Genomic DNA, 14,961 nt, shown 5'->3' on the forward strand with positions numbered 1-14,961 from the left:
ATCTGTGAACAGATTAATCCCTGAAGGATAACTTACCAAGTACACATTTTCCAAATAAGCCTTCATTATTTTTAAAATTAGTATATGAAGTGGGACACTGCACGACGCACATGAAATTCAATTTACACACGCAAAAATAATATTTCCTCTCCCAATCTATATTAAGTTTTCTTGGGCAATTATAATGAATTTAATGCCAAACACAATGAACCAAGAATGAAGAAAATAGCATGAATAGTAAAGGAGCAGTAGCAATTCAAAGCATAATAACTTACAAGCGAGAAAAACGCACTTTTCGCTGCGTCATTAGAATCCTCCCGCGACGTATTCAAGGTCCCTCCACATCTTGCTGTTTCGCATCTCTGGTCTTTTCAAGGATATTGTTTGCATGGACCACAGCACTCTTGGTTATTTAGTTAGCATACCTGATATATGTCGCCTTAGCAAAATGTTTCATGCCCAACAGAGACACTACTTGTGCTAGCATACCCAAGGATCATCATTGCATAAATCATTAGGCAAGTCAAAGGATAAAAGCTCTTTTCCTTCACCTGTACATTTTTTTGTGTCTAGTATTACGTGCCTATACTCACGCTTCACACAGATAGATGTGTCAATTTGGTGGTGAATAAACTTTACTTCCAAACAATCACTAAAGCACACTCGATCCACACCTGCTTTCTACAATGTCTTTTACATTTTGTTCTTCAATCAATACACGGAGTCATGTTGTTGCTTCTTTTTTCACCTCATCAGGAAGCACAGTAGACCGACGCTTCCCTGAGCACATGGAAAGAGGTGGGGAGGCTGGGAGGTGTGGTGTCAGGCTGCCTACACACACGCATTCCTCACGTGTCAGGCCTGCTTTCTTTGAGATTTCTGTGTGCTTGCGAGGCAGAGCAACATTCTTTTTTGGTCTAGGCATGCTGACAGTTCTGGTTGATCATGGTTGGAATAATTAAAGCAGTGGAAAACATTCGATTTGTGGAATACAGCAACAAAAAGGCACCACACCCCTCACATCCCTGTAGACCAAGGCCACTAACTCACCCTCCCCAGCCTCTCTCCCGCTTCCCTCGCAGCACCAGGGAAAGATGCCAAGTACAGCAAGTCTTTCAACTAAAAAAATCACTAAAAAATCAAGAAAAACACGAGTAAAACACTCATAACTGCATCGTGTTGCTACGAGAGCAGTTTAACCCCTTAACCCCGGGTGACGACATATGTCGCCCTTACATACAAAGTCCCTCACCCCGGGTGACGACATGTGTCGTTCTACCATTTTTTTAAAAAAATGTGCCAATATTTGTGGCTCCTTGAACATTCTGAGAGTGGAAAATTCCACCATCCATCATCCTGCGCACTCCCGCCCGCTTCCTGCCACCCCCCAGGCCCCCCCCTCCTTACTCCCTGTCATCCCCGTTTTGCACACGGCACCAACACACACGTGGGTTTGTACTGCTGCCCCGCCACTCACTCACTCAGGCATACCTGTTTCCTGTGCTGTGCACCATGTTGCGCTCAAGTTTGTCCTCGCGCTCGGGCAATGTGTAAACAGCTTGGTGTGGTAGGTATAAAAACACACAAAACACATAAACAATGCAACGCAGCACTTAATCATTGGCAAATAAACAGGCAGGGGAAGGAAATGTACTTAATTTTTCAGTTTTGTCACAAAAATTACAATAATTTCTGTTTTAGGTGTAAACAATGACATTCCAGTGCAAACAATGCGTTTTTTTTTTTTTTTTTTTTGTATTTATACGTTCAGTAAAGGTGCCATAAGTCATGTATGCTCAATTTGACACCGAAAATTACAACTTTTTCACAAAAATTCATGCAAACAAAAAGCAAACACTTGAATTTTTTTTTTGTGGTTGATAATGATACCACACTCGTAGATCATGAAAAAAAAAAAATCTTCAAAATTTGATGTTTTTGGGGGTGTAAACAATAATCGTGGGTGTAAACAATCACCATTTGTGCATTTCTTCAATTAGTAAGGATAGCCAAACAACAGTATAACTCACATACGTCATTTTTACCTCTTCATTTCATATGTATCGCGTAAACAATCCGCTGTTTATGGTGTAAACAATGATGTTTGTTTGCCATTGTACCTCATATATTGCTACAATACACTTAGTCACAAGCAATGGAATGACGTTTTTTTTCATAAAAAAATGTACAATATTTCACTAAATTTAGATGTAAACAACCTGTAAACAGTTGTTTTCTTTTTTCAGGCCAGCCAACTCTGCAAACAAACACTGTTCCGCGCTAGTACCATTTCACAGAAAAAAAACGTGTGTTTCCCACATGCTTGCCCCACTTGCTTGTGCAAACAACCAAAATTCCTTGTGTAAACAAAGTGATACTGTGTATATATGAGCCCAGTATTATATAAACAGCTTTGTGAGTGTGTGGTACGTCCTGGCGTGCTGGGAAGTGCCAATAAATTTGGGGCAAACTACCCTTGTTTGCCCCCCCCCCCTAGTCTTCTTCATTGTCTGCGTACTGGTCAAACAAGACCGCCATATTGAAGTCCAAGGAATGTACTTTCATATGCCGTTTGGTTTATTGAGCTAGGTTCAGTATTTTTTTTTTTTTTGTGAATATTTTCCCAAGGGCAACTTTTGCCCAAATATTCCATGCTACAGAACAAGACTGCTGAAAATATGCCCGGGGTTAAGGGGTTAAATGCCTGACGTAAACATGCCACGCCCCCGGCTCTTTAATCGTTAAAAACCTATTTAGAAGTCAGATACCTCTTTCATACTTGGTGAAAATGTTGCCAAAGCTATACTTGATTTTTCAGTGCGGTTAACTCAATTCTCAATTTTGGTCGATTTTCACTCAAAAATACGATAACCGCCCCTTAAACACCCAAAAAAGCCTAAATACTCCCAAATGGAGCAGACTAGAGGGCTTTTATATTTGCTTATTTCTGCCCCGGAGCTGCCCCCTTTACTGTAAAAAAATAATGGAAAAGATAAAAAATAGGGAGCAGCAATAATGGAAGGAAAACCCTGCTTTTTCTGGCGAGTTTTTAAATGTTTTTATTAATGTGCTTCCTCGCCTCTCCAGTACCACTGCTTCAGATGGGGGAGGGGACTCAGAATGGAATAATTTGAGGCAGCAACTGATAGCAGATCAACTAAAAACAAAGGGGCTTTGCCCCTCTTGACCCACCCTAGTGGAGGGCCTTGGCTCCCCAACCTCCCTAATGGGATGCCTTTGACCCCTCGACCCCCCTTCTACTTTCCAGAAGTCATTTGTTACTGCACTGCATTCAGGGGGAAAAATCAAATCTATGGAGTAGGAACAGTCATCCCTCAAATAGTACAAGGGTTGGGGACCCAGCACCCCCGAAATATTCAAAAATTTGTATAAAGTTAGTGCCAACCCTAGAAACACTCCTGCCCACCAATTTCTTGTTTAAGGTAAGAAAATGCCTATTTATGTTTTTACAATAGGTAAATTCATGAACAAACAGAAAAGGACGGTCTTTATCTCCACTCTTGCAGCACTGGCAGTTACTGCGGCAAGAATTTCTTTTTCACTACGATTGATACAGCGAACACTGCTCTCATTCACATGGTAGGCTCTCCCTACCACAACGTAGCTCATACCAAAACGTAACTTCTCCTAAATCTGAATTCTTCTGCAAGGTTAACACCTTTCTCGAATGCTTTGGGATGTTTTCAGCGGGTGTTTTGGCTTGTCTCTTGTGTCTAGTGTTCATGTTAAATGGTAATGGAGAAACGTAGCTGAGGTTGTGCACACACACAGACTTAGGGAAAGCTCATAGGTTTCAATCTGGCAGAACAGCGTTCCTGAAATTGTGCACACACACATGGACTGAGGGGATGCGCATGGGTGGCACTCTGGTAGAACAGTGTTGCTACTCACGCCAAGGCTACTTGGTGTGACGAGCGAAAATTAAAAAAATCTTAAAAAAATCTTGTATGTCAATCCATATAAAACCGAAACCGTACTAGTATTGGAAACCATATTATTTGAGGGACAACTGTATAAACTTTGCAAGGGGTGGCTATACCCTTTCTTCAGTATTACCCAATCTAAAGGCTATTATTCTTGATTGTCACCCATCTCACAGCAAAGAATATCTTGGCGCTACATGAGGGGAATATTCACGAAAGTGTAGCCTACTAATTTCAAGATGCTGACTGCTTATTTCTGGATAAAATATGATGCTGTTTATCAAGGAGATAGTATTTTTCTCCAGAAATCACTAAATGATTGACTTTTAAATGCCTTTTGTGGGCCCGCCGCCACAGCCACAAAATAGCTCACAAAGAGGTTTAACTTGGCACCGTGGGAAATTGAAGGTTTTGGGTGGGGGAGCATATTTAAACTACTCCAACTGAACTTTACATAGCCTCCTAACCAAGGGGGAGGCGCAGGACACCCCCCCATGTATATACGACTTATTTCTGCAAGGAGATATATCTCGCAACACCGACTGGACCGCCGCCGCGGCCACCGCCAGAGGAGGCTACACTTTCGTGAATATTACCCCTACATGATATATTTTGTGTCCATATAACACACTGCCATATTGATTTTCCATTGCTAATAGGAGGGGGGGCGAAGGTTGAGGTTGAGGCCGCCCCAGTAGGGTGGTCGGGGGAGCAAAGCCCTCCATTAGGTAGGTTACGTCAAGTTTAAAGTGACTAGATCTGCTGAAGCTAAAAACAGGACATTTTCACACACACACACACATCCATTGAACTATAGACCAGTGTCATTAACAAGCGTAGTAGCTAAGATGTGTGAGAAAATTATAAAAAACAGATGGGTGGAATATTTAGAAAGCAACAGTATATTAACAAATAGTCAATTTGGATTCAGAGGAGGACGATCATGTGTAACTAATCTGATAAGCTTCTATTCAAGAGTAATTGATATGATACAGGAGAGGGACGGTTGGGCGGATTGCGTGTATCTGGACTTAAAGAAAGCATTTGATAAAGTGCCCCACAAGAGATTAATATGGAAACTAAATCATGTTGGAGGGCTGGGAGGTTCAATGTTGGATTGGATTATAGACTTTTTAACGAAGAGAGAAATGAGAACAGTAATTAGGAACAATAAATCAAGCTGGACGGAAGTGACCAGTGGAGTCCCCCAAGGATCAGTGTTGGTTCCGATTATGTTTGCAATATATATAAATGACATGACAGAAGGGGTGACAAGCTATATGAATATGTTTGCTGTTGATGTTAAAATAATGAGGAGGGTGGCTAATGAAGAAGACTGTGGAGCCCTTAGCCAGGATCTAGACAGAATAAGCAAATGGTCACGAAAATGGGAAATGACATTCAATACAAAGAAGTGTAGTGTGATGGAGTTTGGTAAGAGCAGTAGACGAATATCAGGGAACTACTCTCTGAGTCAGGGTTGGCAAAAACCAATGGTTAAAAAAAAGAAAAAAAAAAAAGTTTTTTTTTATTTAAACCATTTTTTTATGGTTTAAACCATGTTTTTTTTGGTTTAAACCACAATTTTTTTTTCAGTATTTTTATTCCAGTAATTCTATCCATATATACACAGATGAGTTTGAAAAGGAATTATAGATAGATTTAGCAATATATTCATTGATCTTCATACAATCTGTAGAAGAGGCAAAATGCAGCTTCTCTAACATGCTTTTCAACAGCAATGTTAAAGAGTAGTAAAACATGAAAGACCTCTTCTAATTTTCCAGTTGCATGCTACAAAAACAGTTGTAAGAGAGAGAGAGAGAGAGAGAGAGAGAGAGAGAGAGAGAGAGAGAGAGAGAGAGAGAGAGAGGGGGGGGGGCACTTTCCTGGCTATATCCCGCACCGCATACTGTCGTTGCTACAGTAATACACTACCAGTACACAACACTATCACTTTGCACCTTGCTCCCGACCGCAGCTCACAGCTCTGAATGACTAGAATCGTGAGTCACTCTTTCCCTTCCCACCAGAGTTGCCAGGTTCGGCATAATTATGCCAACTTGGTATATTCCAGGCCTGGTTGGCGTACTGGAAATTTAGTTTTATGCCTAACCTCATTTGGCATAATTTTTGGTATATTCAGGGGTGTTTTTAATATTATTTCATTTATATTCATAATAAGGTGCTGGAAGTCAAAGACATTGACCAGATTCTATAATATATCTAGTGAATAAAACATCAGAAAAAAGCATTATACACATCAGATGAGGGTACCGTTCCTCTTGGTACCGTTTCACGACCTAAAGTTCCTGATCACCGCAGAATGCATATTGTTCGTGTTCGGTTACTAGTCTGCAGGTCTGTGCGGGAAAGGAGGAAGTGGCCTCCGCTGCCCAGCAGTGCCCAGGATTGTACGCTACTTTACGAGGACTTATGCTATCCCAGCTGTGTTATTGTGTCTTACAAGTGGACTCAAGTATCAGAGTGTGCTAGGATCCATTCCTGACCCGCAGTAAAGGCTATGAGTCGCAAAAACTTTGAAGTATTTGTGGCATGTTCCTTGGAGGCATCGACGAATGTGGCGGAAACGCTGCAGCATCACATTTTTATGTGCTTATAAAGACCCTGAGAAGCCATTTTAACATGATTTAGGAGTAAATAAAGCCATTTGTATCATATTCTCCCCTCACAGTGTGGCATCAAAGAAAGGAAGCCAGAAATCTTTAAAATGTGTTGATAGGAGTCGGTTTCTGAGTCAAAGAACTCCTCTGCATCCTTGTAATCTACTGCTGCACACATGCAATGGTGTGGAATGTGGAAGGAGTGGACAGTGCTTGATTGGAAACAAGATATGAAAGACCAAAATTGTGTTTTAACTAGCTAGAGTGAGGGAGGCCGCTGTGAGGGACGAGCAAGTTTGGCGCAAAAACGGGTCCTATGTAAGGGGTCCTGGCTTGTAACTCCCAAGAAAAGGCTAAGATAATACGCATTTGAAAGATGTGCAAGTCTTAAAAGTATTGAAATAATGCAACGTGTGCGTGTGTCTACCATCCCAGTGCTTGAACAGTGCCATACAGCGAAGGTGATGTGAGGGTGAGTGGGAGGATAAGATGATGTGGTAAAGGATTTTTTTTAAACAATTTATCTGCTGTTTAGTGAAGTGGCAAATATATACATATATATATATATATATATATATATATATATATATATATATATATATATATATATATATATATATATATATATATATATATATATATATATATATATATAATGTACCAAAATTATGTTTTCAGTTACTTTGAAGTTACAGCATTTGAATAGAGATTTGAGTTTACCAACTGACGTTTTCATCCTGGTGTTAGTAAAATGACTGTGCAAGATGAAAAAATTTAAAACCACAATACCTGATGAAACTAAAAAAGATTCACAAAAAACACTGGTTTTATTGATGGGTTTTTGGTTTAAACCAGGGGTGTCAAACTCATGGCCCGCGGGATAGTCATAAATGGCCCGCGGTATCACGGTAACTTCAATCTTGTCAATGTATTTTCTACCCTTGTTGGCCCCCATGATGGCACTTCAGGGTATGAATTGGCCCTCGAAGGGTTTTGAGTTTGACACCCCTGGTTTAAATCGCCAACCCTGCTGTACATAATTAAAATCTTACATATAGTTAAAACCACAATACTAATGAAACTAACAAAGATACACACAAAAGAAAAAAAAAAAAGTTTTAGTAGTTGGCTTTAACCACTGGTTTTTTTTATTGGTTTAAACCATGGTTTAAACTGCAAAACCCTGCTCTGAGTAATGAAAGAATCATGAAAAACAGAGGAAAAAGATCTGGGAGTGACAATAACAGACAAGCTATCCTTTGGAAAGCATATAAATCGGATAACTGGGGAAACATACAATCTTAGAAACATAAAAGCAGCATTTACACATCTAGATGAAAAAATGGTGAAGAAACTAATAACATCGATGATACGTCCAAGATTGGAATATGCTGCATTGGTGTGGTCACCTAGATTAAAGAAAGAAATTAGAAAGTTGGAAAGAATACAAAGAGCAGCAACTAAACTACCAGAAACTCTGAGAGAGCATACTTATGAAGAAAGACTGCAGAAATTGGAACTAACAACACTGGAGAGGAGGAGAGAGAGAGGGGACCTAATAGCATTATACAGGATACAAGAGGGATTGGAGAAATTGGACAGGGAAGACTTAGTGGTATGTGACAAGAGTATGACAAGAGGGAATAGTAAAAAAATGAAGAAGAGCGACTGCAGGAAAGACATCAAGAAATACAGTTTTCCATACAGAAGCATAACAACAAGGAACGGACTTGACAAGGAGACTGTGTGTACAAAAACAATTCATGAATTTACAGCCAAACTGGATAATAAGCGTTATGGAGATGGGACAGCATGAGGCTAGTATGGCTCTTTTCCTGTATTTCACAAGGTAAATACACGGCCCGGTAGCTCAATGGATAGAGCGTCTGCCTCACAACCAGAAGAACCGGGGATCGATTGCCCGGCCAGGTGAAGATAAGTTGTGTTTATCTTCTTTCACATGTAGCCCCTGTTCACCTAGCAGTGAGTAGGTACGCGACGTCAGGCAAGGAGTTGTGACCTCGTTGTCGCGGTGTGTTATGTGTGAGTGGTCTCAGCTCTACCCAAAGATCGGTACTATGAGCTCCGTGCTCTTCCGTAGGGTAACGACTGGCTGTCTCGAAAGAGACCCACAGCAGACCAAGAGGTGAATTAAACACACACACACACACACACACACACACACACACACAAAAAAAAAAAAAAAAAAAAAAAAAAAAAAACTGAGGGAAGGAAGATGCTTGAGAGACAAAGAAATATAGTCTCCCGCAATGAAACATAAAGGTTTGGAACAGACTAATTGAGGAAGTAGTTTCGGCAAAGAGTGTGCACAACTTTAAGGAAAAACTGGACAAATATTACAGATATGGAGATGGGACCACAAGAGCACAAGCCCAGGCCCTGTAAAATTACAACTAGGTAAAAACAAGCCCATATGTGGGCGTGTGTGCACCTCATGTCAACGATGTAAATCTAATGCTAATATGTGAGTGGAGTAGGCAAAACGTTTCATACAAACTGCGTAAAGATACCTACGCATAGCTATATTTACCTTGACATGTATGTAGTATGGACGACATAAGTACGTTTTGTGTAAAGTTACCAGTTACTGAAACATTAAAGAATGTAAAGATGCATAATTTACCAGTAGTTCACGTAAAAAGTGGGACATTTCAATACCAAACAGAAAATGGCGGGACAGACGTATATAAAGTAGGACATTTTAGGGACACTAAGAAAAGCAGGACAAATGTAAAAAAATTGGGACTGTCCCACCTAAAAACGGGACTCTGGTCATCTTAACCATCTCCCACACCGTAAGTTTCCAATAGGTTTCTGTTCCACTCGCCATGCATTTTTCAGGCCCGACCGGCCTTTTTCTAACAAAGCGATACTCTACATTCCCGGACGTATTTTACCCTCACAGACATATTGTACCCCAATAAATTTGATATCAATGGAATAAAGACTTGTACTAGAACATAACATGCACATATAATAATAGAGGAAAATAAACAATACAAACTCGTTTCAAGTCTCTGTATAGAGTATTGTAGACAATAAATCCTATGTACCAACTCTTCCCTAACTAGCTAGCAAGCTAGCTCAAAATTTTGTGGGCCAACTTTTTTAGCCGAATATACGTTTCGAAGCGGAATTTAGTGAGGATTTTTATGGTATCCTCAAAATCCTCATACGCGTATTAGTTCCCAAGTTACACCATGAAAACTGTATTTTTTTCGAGGTGACCAACCCCTCCTCCATTCACTCCTCCTCCCTCCTCCTCATCTGCGCTCCTTAGAAAGGTTGCCATATGTTACCATTAAGAAACTTATCCTAACAAATGACGCTCCCAAATTTGACGCAATTTCACCAAAAACTTAATTTTAAATAATTTTTTAAACTTTTATGACGTGTTTCGCGTCATCGTGCACCAGGACCTTTTACCTTTGATGACGTGAAACATGTTATCGTGTGTGAGAGGGTTAATACTTTCCCTGCGATGTGTACCACTGGTGGTACACATCGCATTTGCCACTGTTGCATGTTGCGCTACCTGTGGTACATTTGCTTGCAAACACATGAAAAAGAATCTTATGCTGGGATCCCACATCTGCGATTTTGCCTCTGTGACTTACTGTGATACCAAAAATGTGAAAAAAGTGGTAAAATTGCAATCTACTACACCCTCGCTGCAACAATCGTAACAGGAATCACAGAGTCTTTCCGAGGCATAGCAATGTCACCACATATTGCAGGTGATCGCGTGATGTGGCCACCGCTGCGATTTGTTTTGGAATGTTCAAAACAGATTACAACTACCTCTGCGATTCCCATATCGCTCGACTCATCGCAGCATGATCGCAGTGAAAGCGCAGAATACTGCGACTTGGCAATTAAATTGTTGCATTGATTGCAGTGGCCTGCAACAAATCATTGATGAATCTAATAACTTTCTCATCACGAGATGTGGCAACGAGGTATCACAGCGGCGTCTCCTACATATAAGCTGGGCGAGCGACGCTGGCCAGCCTAAGGCATATAGCCCATGAAGGTTCAAGCTCCTCAAAACCATACAGACGCTGCCTCGCTTGGTTTCCACACTGCCGTGTTCTGATGGCAACTGCCTCTCACTCTGCCAACCACCGCTCCCGCCCACAGTGTGCCACACAACGTCTTATCCCCTTCAGGACCCCTTCTACATCATGCCGAAGGAGAGGAAGGACAGCAAACCCCCCCAAATAGACCAAGAAGAGGAAAGTCCAGAACATCGTCTTCTTTTCAATGTAGGGTCGAACACGCTCCACTGTCTAGTTAAACATGGTCTCAGTGATGAGGATGAAGTTCTGGTAGAGCAGAGGGTCTTTGTCAGCCAGCTCACACATCAGGTTTTGATAGCGACCTTTGGTGGTTTGTCGTGTCAGGTATCCATGTACCCAAGTACTTCGGGCCTTCCTTTTCTGTGTCAGCTGTACAACATATTGGAAGGTTATTATGTGCAATCTCTCAAAGGCAATTATAGCTGCCACTAGCTGAGGAGTCTTCACAATGTCACTGTCAATAAAGTCAATGAGGCTCACGGTGTTGGCGGTGCTATTGCATGGGTAAATTGGTTAGTGTATAGGCAGGTGGACCTACTCCTCATTTACATCCATGGTGGGACACCCAGCAGGTGGTCACGATTAATTGCAGTACGTTGTTGCGAAGTCGAACTGGAAACGAGAGCCAGTCGAGCAGCAATCTTAATCCATTGCAATAATCGTGCGTACGACGCAGGTGCTCACGATAAATCCCTGCACAAGTTTGCGATAATTGCAGTAAGCTGCGATACGCACTCGATCTTTCCTTGCTTCACCTGCAATGATTGCACAGGTCTAGGACTAAGCGATCGGAGATTGAACACGCTGTAATGGATCGCGAGATCTTACTTGTCGCAACAAATCGTGCTGCTCGGGTGGCGACTGAGCTGAGATTCCAATATTTTCAGTATCGCAGTAAGTCGCGGAGGCAAAATCGCAGATGTGTAATCCCAGCAATAGTATTTTTAGACCTTTTTTCTTTTGATTTATTATATATCATTCAGTTCATGTTAACATAGGATGGAATAAAAGTATGACCAACAAAACATTTAGTCATTCAGTTTAAGCAGAGAAAAAAAATATTTCAAAATTACATTTATCCTATGTGAAAACTCTCCAGTATTTAGCTAAATTTGGCCTCTTAATTGTAATACCTTTTTTTTTTTTTTTTGAAACCCCTTTTGTAGGATAAAGTAAAATAAATAGACCTCACCAAGCCAGGCAGTTAGTCAGTCAGTCAGTCAGTCAGTCAGTTAAGCATTCAGTCAATCGGTTAGTCAATGGTTCAGTCAGGAAATAAGTCAGAAGCTTTTCTTTTTGCTTATTTAGGTAGACTTCAATACTCAGTCAGTCATTCAGTGAGTTAGAGAATAACCTAAAAAATTGGTTATCTTATTGTTCAGCTATATATACCTTTAGTGAGTCAATCAGTCATTTAGGCAGTCAATCAGTTTGTCAGTCAGTCTATCAGCTAGTCAAGTCACTGAAATATAAAGTTAAAATGTTAGTCATTCAGCAGCTTTTTCTTCAGTTAGTCAGTCAGTAAACGTCAGCCTACATGGAAAATTCAGTCTGAAATTTATAGTCAGTTAACTGGGAAGTCAGTCAGTCATTTATTTAGTCAGTCAGTCAATCAGTTAATAAATGAGCAAGTCACTCAGTCAGTCAGTCAGAAAGTTAACTATTTATTCAGGCAGTAGCAAGACAGTAAGTTAATCGCTGAAGAAAGATTAGCATGATGGCAAAAGAAAAGTACAGAGAGGGATGACACAAGGAAAGGAAGAAGGAAGAAGATTTTTAGGATAAAGAAATGCTAAGACAAAAAAGTGTCACAAGATCTCATAAGACAGGCTATGTCTTGTAATGAATCAACATTTAGTGTGCTCCCCATGTGGTACAGGACACATGCTTTTCAAAGAACAATGCGTGTATGGTGGCTTGCACCACGGATGGAGCAAAAGCAGCGTGATCCACTGGTGGCGCACTACGCAATGTGATGAATGAAGAACAAGTCTTGGGCATAGTGTACCACAGGTGGAGCATGAGTTTTATTGTCTCAGTGGGAGCTCATAGCCAGAGTGAAGCAACACACCTCCTCTCGAGTCGGTGGCTTGGGTGGTATTAAGGCTGCGCTGAGTTGAACCAAACGCAACAGGGAGGAGGCAGCAGGAAGTTCAAACGCAGTAAATGTGTTAATCAAGTTAGGTTTGGTTAGTTTAAATTTATTTGGCACGCAGTGTGGGGCAGCAGAAATATGCAGAGCAGGAAGGGACAAATGCTTTCCTCAGACTTTCTAGTGTTCAGGGTTTGAAGCTTGGGCTCTGGAGATCCTCGATAACCAGATACTTCTTCTTTCAGTGATCAACTCCCTCCATTCACATTGCCGCATTGGTATTTTAGGCAGGCAGTAAAATGATAAACTTGGGTGTTTATATGCCTTATTTCCACACCCAATAACACAGCAAAGATGTGGCATTTCTATTCTCAGACAGGTCACCAGTATTAGAAGGTTACGTAAAGTTAGGTTGAGGTAATTAAAATATATTCGACATGCGGTGTGGGATGTCAAAAATTACACAGCGCGGGACAGAGTGGGACGGCAGCGGCCACTATGCTGGGCATCTAATGAAACGCCCAACACTCGTCTACAGAACAAATGCAGTGGCGTCTGCCGCTGCTAGATTACTTAGATTAAAAGACAACAGGGTTAAGGAACTTTCCTCAAAGTTTTGGGACTAAGGATTTTTTCCAATTTTAGGGAAATTTTGGAGGCCCATATGTCAGTCAATTTGCCTTCTCACACCCAATTAAATCCCAGATTCCCCATACATTCCACACTCAATATAACACTCCTCAGGCTATTGAGTGTTAAGTGTGGGACTGACATGACGGGCAGATAGAGATGCCTTCAGCACTGGGGGGGGGGGCAAGCCGGTGTGCGTCCATCTCGGCCCATTGCTAACTCGGACCATTCACGATTACCAACTCGGCCCACCTGGTGAACCAACTTGGACCATTTTTTAATACCAACTCGGACCATCAGCTTGATTCTTTTAAAATAAGTCATGTTCACATTCCTGAAAATTTCCTGTGGTATGACATTTCTGTTGGTGGCTGACGGCATCTAATATTTGCTACAGAACAACTATCCCTGTTAAGCAAGGCAAACCATTGGTGCGCAGATGCAACTTTTGAAATAGTCCGCCGCCCCACTACTCAACTTTGTAGTATTCATACATTTGTACAAAGTAACAAGAACTTAAAACAAGTGCCACTGCTTTTTGCACTAATGTCTGGGAAAAGTTGTAGAGATTACAAAAAGGTGTTTGCAAAACCTAAAGATCTTTTAGGTGGGGAATTGAAAATAAAGCAAGTTACTATTGATTTTGAGGCAAGCATTTGGATGCAATTCCCGAAATCCTGCCAGATGTTATAATTTGAGAATGCAGCTTTCATTGGGGGCAGGCAGTATGGTGGAAAATTCAAGAAATAGGCCTACAGGTATCTTACACAAATGATGTTGGAACGCATAAATATCTCAGGAAAGTCCTGGCATTGCCTTATGTCCCTGCAGAGCATATTGAAGCCCTGCAGAGCATATTGAAGAACTCTTCATAAGATATTACAGGAAAGCAAATGACTCACGCCCTCATAAGTCTTCTAGACTATATAAAAAACACCTGGATCCATTCTGACATTTGGCTTCCCAGAGCGTGGTGCGTATTTGGTAGAAGCATCTGTACAAATAACGATTTGGAAGGTTGGCATAATAGGCTAAATAGGAAGGCGGGCAAAGGACAACTCAGCTTTTACTTGCTCAAAAAATTACTCAGTGACTTTGCAAGTGTGTCTCCTCTCAGATGGGAAGGTATGGCGTATGTGTTATACATATCTCAAGTATTGACTAGGGGTTGGACAGGCATGATCTGTCCTCCTCTTATGTTGTAATTTTCAATAATAAACTATTCTATTCTCTTCTATTCTACTTTTATTACTTTTGGTTTTAGCAACTGACTGCAGCTTACTGTACCGTGTAAATAGGCATTGTGCACTTGAAGAGAATAGATTAAATTTCATTGAATATTGTAATTTCTAGCAGGTGTTTCGTTGTGTTGAATACGCAATGGGCTGAGTTGGTATGCAATGGTCCAACTTGGCCATGGGCCGAGTTGGCAATGGACTGAGCTGACCGGCATTCAGCCAAGCCCCCCCCCCCCCCCATTAGAAGGGGGATCGAGAAGGGCGAAGCCCCCCATTAGAAGGTTATGTAAAGTTAGGTTAGGGTAATTTAAATATATTCAACAAGCAGTGTGG

General features: G+C 41.1%; 1 protein-coding gene and 1 long non-coding RNA gene across 7 annotated transcripts in view; one reads left to right on the plus strand and one right to left on the minus strand.

Moving 5' to 3' along the window:
- Nucleotides 1-14,961, minus strand: part of LOC126992616 (myb/SANT-like DNA-binding domain-containing protein 3) — an 88,156-nt gene that overhangs the window by 54,127 nt on the left and 19,068 nt on the right. Inside the window, exon 1 of one of the 6 annotated variants that reach the window (XR_007746777.1) lies at nucleotides 749-1,336. The exons of 4 other annotated variants lie outside the window; for them this stretch is intronic. The gene's annotated coding sequence lies outside the window, so the exon portion shown is untranslated. Of the gene's footprint in view, nucleotides 1-275; nucleotides 1,337-14,961 lie in introns of those variants that run through there. One more of the 6 variants, XR_007746766.1, reaches the window with a different exon arrangement.
- Nucleotides 1,467-2,493, plus strand: LOC126992621 (uncharacterized). The gene is made up of 2 exons (XR_007746838.1): nucleotides 1,467-1,567; nucleotides 2,247-2,493. It is a non-coding gene; the product is annotated as an uncharacterized LOC126992621 (long non-coding RNA).

The sequence above is a fragment of the Eriocheir sinensis genome, chromosome 7 (assembly GCF_024679095.1).
Source record: "Eriocheir sinensis breed Jianghai 21 chromosome 7, ASM2467909v1, whole genome shotgun sequence".
Classification (NCBI taxonomy): domain Eukaryota; kingdom Metazoa; phylum Arthropoda; class Malacostraca; order Decapoda; family Varunidae; genus Eriocheir; species Eriocheir sinensis.